This window comes from Pan troglodytes, chromosome 17 (assembly GCF_028858775.2).
Source record: "Pan troglodytes isolate AG18354 chromosome 17, NHGRI_mPanTro3-v2.0_pri, whole genome shotgun sequence".
Taxonomy (NCBI): Eukaryota; Metazoa; Chordata; class Mammalia; order Primates; family Hominidae; genus Pan; species Pan troglodytes.
In genome coordinates, this window is record NC_072415.2 from 88,174,647 (window position 1) to 88,187,046 (window position 12,400).

Genomic DNA, 12,400 nt, shown 5'->3' on the forward strand with positions numbered 1-12,400 from the left:
ATTTTACTCATCATTCATTTCCAATCTTCCTGACGGAGACTTTTATTAATAAACTCGTTTCATCTGTCTCTTTGATGAGGAAGAATTTACCCGCTTAGCCATGGGAAAGGAGCAGGAGGGCTGGGTGGCTGTCGTTGTGAGTGTGGGTTTGTGTTTGTGTACACACACTCTGTGGACATGCCGAAGAGGAAGGACGTGCACGAAAACGCAGACCACCAGCCCTCAGAGGCTCCAGTGGGGCTTGGGCAGCGGCGAGGGGTGGAAGGGAACCGGCCGCTCCCTGGCACGAAGGCCGGACGGATGCCCGGTCCCCTTCCTGGCTGCAGCCACCCTGTGCGGCCCCAGTGCTCTGGAACTGGCGGAGGTGGGGGGCACTGGCTGGTGGGATTGAGGCCACACCGGGTGCCTCGCCCTCCCTAGCCGCGGCCTCACAACCTTGCCTCTCATTGAAGCTGTCTGCTTAATCGAGAGACACAAAGAAAACCCTTCTTGCGTCCTAGGGTTGGCTTGGAATAAGGGAAGAGGTGGCTTCTTTTCTCTTTCTTCCTGCTCCTGCTTCTGCCCCTGCTTATTTCCGCATGCTGTTCTAATCTGCACCTTTGAAATGACAGCTTTGAGAACTGGCAGAGAAAATAACGGTGCTGATTAATTAATTCCCTGACAAATTTACAAGCTTTCAAATGAGTTTCATCCTAACCAGGTAAATCCTTTCACTTTTCTCTGCGGAGATGCTTTTCCTTCCCTCCTGCTCCCTTAATCCCAGTGCCACCCTCTGGATTTCAGCAATTGACTGAGCTTCCCAATTCCAAGGAAAACGGAGGTGATTAGAATCAAATTTCCCCAAATTCTCCCCTTGCACCTGGTCCATCATGGCTCCTCCATGTGAACCTTCCTCTTGCCTCAGAGCAGAGGCGTCGCCAGACTCCCCAAGCTCCTCGATCCCTGTGGCTCTAGGGCTGGGGTGCAGGCTCCTGCCTCCCTGGCCCTCTGCTCCTCAACCTCTGCTTCCCATGCCCTCTGATCTCTCCTCCCACCTACCTGGGGCGAGGACTCACTGTATCCTCTCACCACCCAGCTCTCATTCTCTCACCAGCGTGACCAAGAACACCTGAGTTTGTTTCCTAAGTCAAATCCCTCTTTATTCCAAATGGCTTTCACAGCATCGTCTACATGATTATAAAACACAGACCTCATGCCTCTGCTTCCAGTGGCCACCCTTATGCCCAGAACAGGTGCCAGGCGACTCCACCTGCCTGCCAGTCCCCATTCTGTCCACACATCCAAGGGCCGCACCACCAGCTCTTCCCAAATACACCTCAGCCGTGGGCTGCTCACTCCACGATGGGTACCCACACCTCCCTACCCGGCCAGGCAAACCCTACTCTTTCAGAAGCTTCCATGCATTGGTCAGCCCCCTTGGTTGTTCCACTGACCGTTACCCAGCCCTCAGCAGGCACAGGAATGATTGCTGTCCATTTACTCGTTTTCTTTTCTTTCCTGCCTTTCACATATGCTCTTGTCACATTGAATTACTTGACTCTCGTAGATGATGTGTTTCTTAAGGGCAGAGCCCGTGCCCAGATCACGGTACCTTTGAAACAGGTATTTGCTGGATAATTTTACTTGACAACACTGGGTCTCTGAAAGGTTAATTGGCCCACCTCAGACCGCAGAGCAAGGAAGGGGGGTGAGAGCGGAAGAAGCCTGGGTGTCCCCTCTCAGTACCTGGATTGGGGTCCCCACTCTATCCTGTCCCCTGCTTCCGGACTCCAAGCCCAGATCTTGTTGTCTTTGCTGCTTTGTTAAAGATTAGAGATGTGATTAATAGTAGAAAACAAGACTGTCTTTTAAAATATCTTACTCCTGCAGGGTGTCTTTAAGTTATTTCTGTTGTTCAATTGTACTGTGTCGAACAGTGTCCCCCAAAATTCATGCCCACCCAGAACCTCACAATGTGACTGTATTTGCAAATAGGGTCTTTGCAAATGTAATCAGGTTAATATGAGGTCACATGGAATTTGGCTGGGCCCTCATCCAGTGACTGCTGTCCTTTTAAAAAGAGGGAAATTTGGACACAGGCACAGAAAAGAAATGGCCTTACAGAGACGTGGAGTCCCACACAGGAAGGAGCATTGTGAAGAGGGGGGAGGATCACATGTTTGTGTCCACAAGCCGAGGACTGCTGGAGCCCCAGAAGCTGGAGGGGTGGGGGAGGACCTTCCCCTAGGACCTTCAGAGGGAGCCCCAGAAGGTGGAGGGGTGGGGGAGGACCTTCCCCTAGGACCTTCAAAGGGAGCCCCAGAAGCTGGAGGGGTCAGGGGGGACCTTCCCCTAGGACCTTCAGAGGGAGCCCCAGAAGCTGGAGGGGTGGGGGAGGACCTTCCCCTAGTACCTTCAGAGGGAGCGAAGCCCTGCTGACACCTTGATCTCCAGCTTCTAGCCTTGGTCTGTTCTTGCACTGCTATCAAGAAATACCAGAGACTGGGTAATTTATGAAGAAAAGAGGTTCGATTGACCACAGAGGCCTCAGGAAGCTACAATCACTGTGGAAGTCAAAGGGGAGCAGACGTCACATGGCCGGAGCAGGAGCAAGAGTGTGGAGGGGCCACACACTTTTAAACGACCAGATCTCCTGGGAACTCACTCACAATCGTGAGGACAGCACCGGGGCCGGTGGGGGGGGTGGGGTGCAAAAGCATTCATGAGAAATCCACCCCTGTGGGCCAGTCACCTCCCACCAGACCCCACCTCTAATACCAAGAATCACAATTCAACGTGAGATTGGGGTGGGGACAAATATCTGAACCATATCACACTGTGAGAGAATAAATTTGTGCTCTTTTAAGCCACTCATTTTGTGGTAATTTGTTGTGGCAGGCGTGGGCATCTGATATACCCATTAAATCATCACAGGTGCCAAAGCTCACGCTCACGTACAAGGCGATTTTCAACTGTCGGGATCAACGTGGTTTCTTCCTTACGTGGCAAACCTATCCCAAAGTTATGCTCTCAATTCAAACAGGAACTCAGGAAAGCCAAGGCTGCTTGGAGAGTGGGATAAAATATTTATGTTTAGTCAGTGAGGTCAATGCAGACAGAAATAGAGTGGCTTCAGTGAACTTTGAGAATCCCGTCTCACCCCTTGGGACAGAACAGGGCAGGAGTATGTCCTGGCATTTCAACTAGAGCCAGTGACTGCCCCAAATTCCCATTGCTAATGTCAGCAGGCATAGGTTAGATGTGTGTACAATGGCATTGGCTGAACTGTGTGTACCACAGTCTATGGGTAGCATTAGACATGGGCTTTTCAGAACCACACAATCCCTTCCTCCTGATGATTGATTCTGGAAAACTTGTGTTTAGATTTTTTGCCTTGGATCACAGGAAATTCTGAACCAAAGTTGACCCTTCAGAGTGATGATTAAATTGTCTTCCAGATAAGCTTTATTTTTTCCTTTTTGTGGTCTTGACTATCTATGCATTTTTCTTATTGAACATGTGATAAGCTTTAGTAAGTCAGTGAAACCCTGTGGGGAGGAAGTGGGTTGCAGACATAGATTCCGACAGTTACATGAACATATGCATGAAAGCAGAGATTAAAAGCCGGCACATGTGAGCTCCAAAAAGCTGTCAGACCCAAGGCTTGGTGTGGGAGCAGGTGTCCTGAGAGGTGCACGACACAGAGGAGGAGTGAGGTGGGAGGACAGATGAGCAGAGAGAGCTGGACACGGTCACGGCACAATCTCCCATGAGCAAAGACAGAGAGGGCTGAGTGCACACGCCCAGGTGGAGCCAGGAACGCACTGGCTCGGCTGCCACAGAGGGTTTGTGTGTGAGAGACAGAGAGTGTGAGTGTGCACACCCAGCTGGATTCGGGAATGCACTGGCTTGGCTGCCTCAGAAGGCTTGTGTATGAGAGGTGGAGAGTGTGAGTGTGCACACACAGGTGGATTTGGGAACACACTGGCCCGGCTGCCTCAGAGGGCTTGTGTATGAGAAGCAGATAGTGTGGGTGTGCACACCCAGGTGGATTCAGGAATGCATTGGCTCAGCTGCCGCAGAGAGTTTGTGTGTGAAAGACAGACAGTGTGAGTGCTCATGCCCAGGTGGATTCGGGAACACACTGGCCTGGCTGCTGGAGAGGGCTTGTGTATGAGAGGTGGAGAGTGTGAGTGTGCACACCCAGGCGGAGCTGGGAACACGCTGGCCCGGCTGCCGCAGAGGGCTTGTGTATGAGAGGTGGAGAGTGTGAGTGTGCGCACCCAGGCGGAGCTGGGAACACGCTGGCCCGGCTGCCGCAGAGGGCTTGTGTATGAGAGGTGGAGCAGGGCTTAACAGGTAAGCAGAGTTTGTGCTGGGCAGAACCTCCCATGTTAGAGTAAGCCCTTTGGACTCATCTCTGGTAATAAGTGAAATACGGCTCCAAGGCAGGCATAAATGATGCCAGTATGCATTTGCTGTGAAATTTCCAGAATCCCTTCAGCGGGCAGCGTTTCCAGTGGGGCTACACGAGGGGCTGTGCAGGACCCGCTCTGGGTGGGCAAAGGACTGATGCTCTTCTGCCCTAACCATACAGAGGACGTGATGCTGAGCCTCCCTCGGATGCCTGAGGCCACCTTCTCATCTTCACCTGTCACTTCTTATTCCCTATGAAAAAGTTATAGGTACAAGAGAAACAAACAAACAAGGTAAAATAAACAACAAAAAAAAAATCACTCAATAAAAAGGCAAAGATAAAGCAGTAAAATAAGCAGCCACGGTGAGAACAAAAATGCCCAACTGGACAAAACCATCACAGAAGGCCAGGCAGGGTCTTTGGTCTAAATTAGAAACAAATAAAGCCATAAAGCATGTCTCCAGAGCGGAGTCTGAGGTCCAGCACGGGAGCCGGGTTTAAGGGAGGGTCAGGGGTGAAGGTCTCCCAAGGCGGGCGTCTCTCGAGTCGGGCCTTCCCTCCAGATAACCACGGGCAGAGAGTGCTTGTCCTGACCACGGCGTGATGACCAGAGGACATCGGCCCTGGCCCGTGGCAGGCACCGAGCTCTCCGGAGCTTTGAACCCTCAAGAAAGCAGAGGTGCATGGGAACACTTAGCTTTGCCTCCTTCACTTTCTCAGACCCCAGAACCTCTCCCGGTGGAGTCCAGAGGGCAGAGAGGTCCGGGCACACACAGTCGGGGCTCCCGCATCCAACTGATGGGGTGGAGCCCTTCCTCTTCCTCTTAATTGATGCTGAAATTGAGCTCAGGCGAGATCGCATTTTTGTTTTGTTTATGTAACAAAGTGGATTAATACTGTTGTCTTTACCTGAAGGTTTCGATGAAGGTAAAAGAAAGTTTATGACAAACACTTAGCCCAGTGTCAGACATCTAGAATATTCAGAGCAAATTACAGCTATTAGTATGCACAAAAACCTTCACACGCACGACAAAAGTGTTGAAATTAACTAGGTGGTACATAGAACAGAAAGGAAGAGGCTTTTCAGATGAAAGGACCCCTTTGAATCTGAACCTCACCCCTCACTCGATGTTGAGCAAATTATTAAACCTCGTTGAGTCTGATTTTCCACATCAGTAAAAATACTTCAGAATATATCTCACGTGTGTGTAGAATCTTGTGTGCTCCAGAAATGCTACCTTCTTCTTCTCAAGCAGTGTTCCAGAAAGTATTCTATAGGTTATATAAGGTAGTTTTCCCCCCAGCAGAAATTGACATCTAAAACATTTTAATCATTTGCCTTGTTTATTAAATATTCAGATATAAGAAATGACTTCCTTCAAAGATTGACCTCTGCCTAGGCAAACTGTTGCATTCCTTTTGGATTTCATCTTAAATACTCAAACTGATGTTTTAAGTGCCTGCAGAATTGGGTCTATTCTTATTAAGCTATGTTTGTGTGTGTGTGTGTGTGTGAGTGTGTGTTCAATATTAAAGTAAAAAGAAGCTAATTGACCTGAAATAATTTTCTTCTTGAGAGACTCTGGAGATATGATTTGAAAATGATTGGTTTCAAAAGAAGAGATTATAAAAATTCTGATGAGTCTTTCTATTTTCTTTACACATACACGCACAACACACAAGCAACACACATGTACACACTCATACATGTGCACACAGAGACACACACATACAACACATGTAACAGCTGTGCACTCGCAGTCACACACGCATGCACACACACATACACACACGTGTGTGCACACACAATTTTCCAGCTTATGCTATAGTGATCTCATTAAGAAAGATTCTTTGAAAGTAAGAGTCAATATTTGGGGTCCCTAAGCCAGCAATGACATGGCTTCTGATTGCCTTTTTAGGTGACTCTTTTGTTGCGGCTCAAGCGAGCTGGTCCCAAATGAGGCTACCTGGTTGGCCACAGCAGAATTATGACACAAGTGATCTTGTTTCCTCCTTACCTTTGATTTTCTTTTTGGATTTTAATAAAATGAAATATGTAGCTTACCTATAAATTATCTGTCTAGGTTTACTTTTTATGTCCAGACCATTTTAGGATCTATCCTTAAAGAAGTGCCACAAAAGAAGTAAAATTACTGTTAATACTTTAATAGTTAATACAAATAAAAGATTTTTATTGTATTTTTAATTTTAATGGAGGTTAATTTTGATGATAAGAAAGGAAGTGATGATAAAGGAAGGAGAAAGAAAGGCAGGCAAAAGGAAAATCCGAACTTCTAGGTTAAGGTTTTTAGAAATATATACAATTTCATTTAATACATATTTAAGAAGTAATAGTAAATAATTGATCCTTTTTAGACATAAGTGGCCCATCCCAGAAGCCAAAGCCAAAACAAATGACAAGAATCACTCTGCCATCTTTGGCCTCAGTAGATGGCTTTTGCAGACCAAGTTTTGGGGTAGCGTGGGGAGGAATGCTAACATGAGTGGCTCTAGAGGAACCACATACTTGTGTGAGCTTTCCCTTTAGTTTGCTTTTGCGAGATAGGGGTCACCATCCAGATCAAAACCAGACATAGTACCAGTTAACGCACTCCTTGCAAAACCAGTGTCTACTTCTTGGTGCCTCAGTAGATTCCAAATCAAACCAACATTCTGCCTGGGCACCACATAGTGTTAAAAAGAGGCATTCCGTGACAGAGTGTGACAATATCTGACACGGCAACACATGACAGCACATGGCAATGCATGACACGATAGCACATGACAGTACATAGCACAGGACATCAAGTGACGACACACAGCATGTGGCATGACAGCCCCTGACAACACATGGCAATGCATGATGTGATAGTACATTAAAGTACATAGCACATGGCATCGCATGACGATGCATAGCCTGTGGCGTGACAGCACATGACAGCATGACAGCACATGGCAACAACACACGACACAGGGATCAGCATTCAAACAGTAAGTGCAAAGCAGCTAGTTTAGTCATTGCCAATTTAACATGAAAAGCAGCTCCATAAATTGGAACTTTAAAAGCAATTGAATTTGTGATTCAACTGTTATCTTTGTCTTTTGTAAAATAAATATATGTTCAAGTCAAATATTTATTGAGTGCTCAGCAGTGAACTAGACAGGAAATGGGATGAAGATCCAGGTGTGTGTCCTTCCCGGGGAAATGGGATGGAGATCAAGCTGTGTGTCCTTCCTGGGGAAATGGGATGAAGATCGAGGCGTGTGTCCTTCCCGGGTAAATGGGATGAAGATAGAGGTGTTTGTCCTTCCAGGGGAAATGGGTGAAGATGGAGGTGTGTGTCCTTCCTGGGGAAGTGGGTGAAGATGGAGGTGTGTGTCCTTCCTGGGGAAATGGGATGGAGATCCAGGTGTGTGTCCTTCCTGGGGAAATGGGATGGAGATCAAGGTGTTTGTCCTTCCAGGGGAAATGGGTGAAGATGGAGGTGTGTGTCCTTCCTGGGGAAATGGGATGAAGATCGAGGTGTGTGTCCTTCCTGGGGAAATGGGATGGAGATCGAGGTGTGCGTCCTTCCTGGGGAAATGGGATGGAGATCCAGGTGTGTGTCCTTCCTGGGGAAATGGGATGGAGATCGAGCTGTGTGTCCTTCCTGGGGAAATGGGATGGAGATCCAGGTGTGCATCCTTCCTGGGGGAATGGGATGGAGATCCAGGTGTGTGTCCTTCCCCTGGGTAAATGGGATGAAGATCGAGGTGTTTGTCCTTCCAGGGGAAATGGGTGAAGATGGAGGTGTGTGTCCTTCCTGGGGAAGTGGGTGAAGATGGAGGTGTGTGTTCTTCCTGGGGAAATGGGATGGAGATCGAGGTGTGCGTCCTTCCTGGGGGAATGGGATGGAGATCCAGGTGTGTGTCCTTCCTGGGGAAATGGGATGGAGATCGAGCTGTGCTTCCTTCCTGGGGAAATGGGATGGAGATCGAGGTGTTTGTCCTTCCAGGGGAAATGGGTGAAGATGGAGGTGTGGGTCCTTCCTGGGGAAATGGGATGGAGATGGAGGTGTGTGTCCTTCCTGGGGGAATGGGATGGAGATCCAGGTGTGCGTCCTTCCTGGGGGAATGGGATGGAGATCCAGGTATGTGTCCTTCCTGGGGAAATGGGATGGAGATCGAGCTGTGTGTCCTTCCTGGGGAAATGGGATGGAGATCGAGGTGTGTGTCCTTCCTGGGGAAATGGGATGGAGATCGAGGTGTTTGTCCTTCCAGGGGAAATGGGTGAAGATGGAGGTGTGTGTCCTTCCTGGGGAAATGGGTGAAGATGGAGGTGTGTGTCCTTCCTGGGGAAATGGGATGGAGATCGAGGTGTGCGTCCTTCCTGGGGAAATGGGATGAAGATCGAGGTGTGCGTCCTTCCTGGGGGAATGGGATGGAGATCCAGGTGTGTGTCCTTCCTGGGGAAATGGGATGGAGATCGAGCTGTGTGTCCTTCCTGGGGAAATGGGATGAAGATGGAGGTGTTTGTCCTTCCAGGGGAAATGGGTGAAGATGGAGGTGTGTGTCCTTCCTGGGGAAATGGGATGGAGATCCAGGTGTGCGTCCTTCCTGGGGGAATGGGATCGAGATCCAGGTGTGTGTCCTTCCTGGGGAAATGGGATGAAGATGGAGGTGTTTGTCCTTCCTGGGGAAATGGGATGGAGATCCAGGTATGTGTCCTTCCCCTGGGTAAATGGGATGAAGATCGAGGTGTGTGTCCTTCCACTGGCCTCTTATGCACAGTGATGTTATTTCCAGGCAGTCTCTGTGTTCACTCAGGTTTGAGTGTAAAATCCCCACAACTGTCTGTGTTTATCTCCTGTTTGGTTTCCTTCTTTAACTTATCTTTCTTATTTTGTGTCTCTTTGCTTCCACATCTGTGAAGAGTTTAGAACCACCTGTATAGTTTTAGGGCACAGTCCCTGATACTACCCTGACTTCAATGATAAGTTCATGGGTTCCCAAAGCTGCCCCCAGTTTCAATAAATGTGCTGGGAGGACTCCCAGAACTCACTGAGCTGGTGTCCTCATGGCTTTGGTTTGTTACAGGAACAGGACCTGGGTTGTCTGGGGAAGCCATGCATAGGTGGCGGTGGGGACGCACACAGGGCTTTTCAGTGTCCTGATCACACGGAGTCAGGAGATGAGACTCTGTCCTCTCTCAACAGCAGGAATGACAACGAGCATGGAGATTGTCCAACATGGGAGCTCCCCGAGCTCGGTGTTCAGAGTCTCTACGGGGCCTCCACTACATGGGCGAGGTAAGTCCACCGTTTGGTCCGTGTGGTTTAGCTCAGTCCCCATGTCAGTGGATCCTGTGCAACCCAATGTCCCCATCTGAATCACCTTTTGCCATCCGGCCAGCCCAAGACCCCCAGGCAGACAAACATGACCCTGCAGGAGCCAACCCTACACCTTTTGGGGGCAAAGTTAAGTTCTTTACTACCCAACACGCAGGAGCTGTCCCTGCGTTAAAGACAGTTTATCACCTCCACACGGTAATCCCAGGATGGCATGTCAGTCAAACCTGAATTTGACTACACTGTCACTTAATACCTGTATAATTTTGGATAGTAACTTAGCTCTGCTCAGCCTTGCTTTTTCACAGTGACAGGCACAGTACCTCAAATGCCGTAGCACTCAGAATTTGTCACCTCACCATGATTATTACAAAGCAATCTGTCTCCTTCATGCTACCCTAAAAAGTTATCTAAAACCTTCTGAATTTCGTAGATTTCCTCCTCCATTCAGCAAACACTCACTGGGCTTCCATCAGCCTTAGTCTCTCTTTTAAGGGACTGATACATGAATGAAAAGACAGTCTGTACCCACAAGGGGCTTGCACTCTGGTGGAAAGAGAGAGAAGGTAAACAGACACACAAATGCACTATTATGAATGCCACAGCAGGTGTTTTTACAAAGGAAAGTACATCTCACTGGTAAAGTTGTGGAGGTTTCAGAAGAAAGAAAACACTTGTATTAGAACAAAAGATAATTTGCAAAATGAGGAGAGCATTCTGATTGTGATGGTTGGTTTTATGTGTCTGCTTGATTAGACTAAGGGGTGCCCAGGAAGCTGGTAAAACTTTATTTCTGGGTGTTCCTTTTGGGTGCTTCCAGATGAGATTCTCATTTTACTGAGTAGACTGAATAAATGAGACATCAGCTCTCACCCATATGGGGGACCTCTTCAGTCTGTTGAGGCCTAAATAGAGCAAGAAGGCAGTGGAAGGTGAATTCACACTTTCAGTGAACTGGGATATCTATCTTCTGCTGCTGGAGCTCCTGGTTCTGAGCCTTTGACCTTGGCCTGAACTACACCATTGGTTCCCTTGGTTCTCAGGCCTTTGGGGTTGGACAAGGCCTTACAGCCCTTGCACATGGCAGGTCATGGGACTTCTTGTACTCCGTGATCACATGAGCCAGTTCCTCATAATAAATCTCATCCCTCTCTCTCTCTTCTCTATAGTTCTGTTTCTCTGGAGAACCCTGGACAGATGGAAAAGCGTAGGTCTGAAGAGTGAGAAATGCTCACATATTCTCAATCATGCACGTTGCTATAAATTGAATTACTCCCGCCCAAATTCATACATTGAAACCCAACTTTCCAATGTGACTTTAAGAGGGGGTGTGACTCCTGGGAAGGGCATAGGTTAGATGAAGCCATGCATGTGAGGCCCCCGTGATGAGATCTTATGAGAAGAGGAAGAGACGCCACTGCTCTCTCCTCTCTTTTTGGGCACCTGCCATGAGGAGGCACATTGAGAAAGTGGCCGTCTGTGAATCGGGAAGGGAGCCCTCACCAGAACCCAGCCCAGCTGTACTCTGGACTCGAACTCCCAGCCTCCAGAACTCTGAGAGGTAAATTTCTGTTTTTTATAAGCCACCTAGGCCATATAATATTTTGTTTTGGCCATCAGAGTGGACTAAGACACTGATGTAATAAAATTGTTTCAGCAGTGAAGTGTAAAGCAAAACACACTGAGAACCTCTGCTTTCAGCCCTGGGAGCCCCTGAAAGCCTTAGGCACGGGAATAACAAGTTGAGCAGCAACAGAGCACAGACAGGAGAGTAAAGCTGGGAGCCTGGGAAGGTTCCAAGTAGCCTGGAGGGGGCCTGTGTGGATGAGGGTGTGTCAGGGGAGGACACCAGATGTGTTTAGGAGGAAGGAAGGAGAACCTAGCTATGGCCAGCATTTGGCTGGTAAAGAGATGCATTCTCAGCAGCATCAAAGCATCGTGACCTTCTCTGAGTGGAGAAAAGAAACAGGTGTGGGCAGAAAAGTTGCCAGGGAACAGTGCAATGGTTAGGAACATGGGCTGTCATCCCAGAGAGCATGGGTTCAAATTCTGGCTCTAGCAGTGACCACCAGTGGCCTCGAGCACATGGGCACGTCAGCATCCCGGTAGGTCCCTCTGCAAAAGGGCAGTAAAGAACCTAGACAGTCAGCTTGAACAAGTTCCACTCACTGTAGAGAGTGAGGGATACGCTGGTTCAAATGTGAAGATGTAAGAGCTCTGCCCAACAGGTGCCAACCATGATGGTGTGTCCAGGGCCCCCAGCTTGCTGGACATATGTCCTCTGATGCCCTGGGGGTACATTGTTGACCATGATGGTGTGTCCAGGGCCCCCAGCTTGCTGGACACATGTCCTCCAATGCCCTGGGGTGCATTGCAGGCTGTCCCCTCTCTCAGCACCTCAGACTTGCAGGACTTCAGCAACAGCCCTCATGTTCAGCAGGGTGACCCCTGTGAAAGGACTGAGCTCTTAACCTGTGTCCTGGTCTCTCCCCAAACAGACCTGGCTGTTCTCACCCTTGGCCCCTGATTCCTGCAGTGTGAATCAAATCTAAAGTCTTCTGGTTCCACCCCGTTTTGTGGGAAACACAACGCCCTTTCTCTGTGGCCTCCTTTTCCCTCCTGCTGGAGCACTGCTGCTAGGCCTGATCTGCAAAGCTACAAGGTTGTTGCCAGCACT